We start from the raw sequence: 2,291 nt of genomic DNA, 5'->3' as shown, positions 1-2,291 counted from the left end.
ATGGACCAGGGCAAAGAAACTAAATGATTCAATTATGTATAAATGGCTCTTATTCTAGCAAAGTAGATAATATAAAATGAACAATTCTTAATCAGTATAATACCTCATTTTAGAGGTGCAAATAGTGATAAATATAGTACTATATTTGACCGATAAAAATATTCATATTGGCACCAACTGGTAGACATGTAACTGTGGTAATCATTGCAAAATAGTCCTAATCCTAACAGTAATAAGGCACAGTGTAATCACATGGTATTCTGTTAATATCTTATAAAGAAAATAAAAATTGTGCGTTATAATACCACCAAAATAATGGTTATGTACAAAATTGTACAACATACATATATTGGACTTACAAAAATGTATAGACTTTAATAACTAGTTTGTGGAAGTATAAATGGAATGCAAAGTCTTCCTACAGTCAAACATCAATTACAAAAGAAATATTCAAGCATTCTAGAATGGCCTAATCCAATCTATCTAAAAAAATCAATAAGAACGCGAGATAATCTCCTTTTACTTGAATTTCAGATTTTATAAAATTTCAGTCTTAGTATAATAATATTCGCTGTAATACTTAACTCTTACACTTATTCTACACTCTTTTTGGGCGGCTTACAACTGCATAGTCTGTACCATTGCAGTTGTTGTGATTGACTTCTTCCAGGCCCACTTGATTCTGCAAAGCTTGTGCTTGAGCAGCTGTTGGCACCTGCGGCCCTGGAGTATTTGGTTTCCGGATCATACCATAGCCCAAATGAGAATCATCTGCCAGTCTTGCAGTCTGCATTACGTTTTCTACTTCATCATAATCATTCCAAGTGTCTTTACTCTTGGGTTCACAGGAACCAATGTTGTTGGCCGGGCCTCTATTTTCTTGTACCGAGAAGACTTATTCAACTTACTTGTAGAACCAAAGTATTGCAACCTGTCATAGTTCTCATCTTCTGGGTCAACAATGGGGCTAGGTAGAAGTATAATTCTAGAGCCTCTGGGCGGAATTGTTCAAATTATCTTGGGATCTGGATATGAGTTTCATACAATTAGGGCTGTCACCTAAATTAGGAGTGAACTCGGTGTGATCAGGGTCATCAATGCAAGGGTTTTCCATGCCTCACTGCGACTTCTACTCTATCATATGGCACAGAAGTAGGACTGGGATCCAGTTTTGCTTGATCAATGGGTTCATAGTTTTCAAGCTTTTTGTATCTCCCAAAATCAATACTATCATCTGTTGAACTACATAAATCTTTTACAATGCTTTTAGGCATGTTGATGAGTTTACGGGGAGGCTTTTGAGGCTTGGGTTTAAGTGCTGGTTTGGGCATTAACAGAGGTGCACTATCTCTTTCGGAGATCGAACTCTGTTGGCTTGAAGGTGCTGTTTTGAAGGACAAAGAACTCAAGCTTAAATCATCAGGTCTCGCGGCAACCAGTGGACTCCTGGATCCAGGGAATTAAATTATGATGGCTTGGCTGTATTGTTGAATTCACTATGATCAGGACTGTTGAGTTCACTTCCTATCATCTGTTTTCATAGTTTCATCTTCAATGAAACACACTTAATATCTCTGATTGATTAGGGTGTTCTAAATGGAAGATACCTTCACCTGTGTCACATTTCCTGCCTGCTTCAAATGTGAATTTGCCCTGTCTGTACCCATAACGTCGTATATATCTATACGGCCAAGTGGCATACAGTTTATTGTCATTTAAGTCTCTAATTCGATGGCTGTGGTTGTGAGGAGTAGCAAATATCGTATAGGCTCCAGGCCGCACCTTGTTGAAGCTTCAGAGGGGCTCATTTTGACTGAAAAAAACCTTCCCCTGATGAACAATATAAGTCATTGTCTTCATCACATCGGACAGGGCTTACATCTCGCCCCTTAAATGCTACAGACTGTAGAGCCTTCACCCACTCCAAGGTTTCAGGTTCTGAATGCGCACAAAACTGCTGAGTGTGTGACTTAGTAAGTACAGTTATAATGTTTGGACTAGAATGAGTTATTTTTATACAGTTCTCAAGGGTTATTATTTTAGGGATAGCGCCAGTGTTCAAATCATCTTTGTTGTATATTTTCCAAACGCTCTATACCTGCTTGCTGGAGTTAGCAATATGCAGTATTTTCTGTTGCCAATTTTTCTGAAAATACAAAAAATGTATATTAAGGCAAAAGTCTAAACTACAGCTTTGATGTGTAACAGTTAATGTGAGTAAAGCAGGCCCAAACCACAGAATTCAATTTCCCCATTGGTCAAGGGTACCTCTCTAAAAAGCGTTATTATAA

General features: G+C 37.8%; 1 pseudogene; it reads right to left on the bottom strand.

Annotated features, from left to right (window-relative positions):
- Positions 1 to 399: 399 nt before the first annotated feature.
- On the bottom strand, positions 400 to 2,255 carry LOC141436591 (uncharacterized; annotated as a pseudogene).
- Positions 2,256 to 2,291: the final 36 nt, after the last annotated feature.

This window comes from Choristoneura fumiferana, chromosome 16 (genome assembly GCF_025370935.1).
Source record: "Choristoneura fumiferana chromosome 16, NRCan_CFum_1, whole genome shotgun sequence".
In the NCBI taxonomy this organism is placed as follows: domain Eukaryota; kingdom Metazoa; phylum Arthropoda; class Insecta; order Lepidoptera; family Tortricidae; genus Choristoneura; species Choristoneura fumiferana.
The sequence above is the reverse complement of the archived record's forward strand: the minus strand, read 5'-3'. Positions and strand labels throughout refer to the sequence as shown.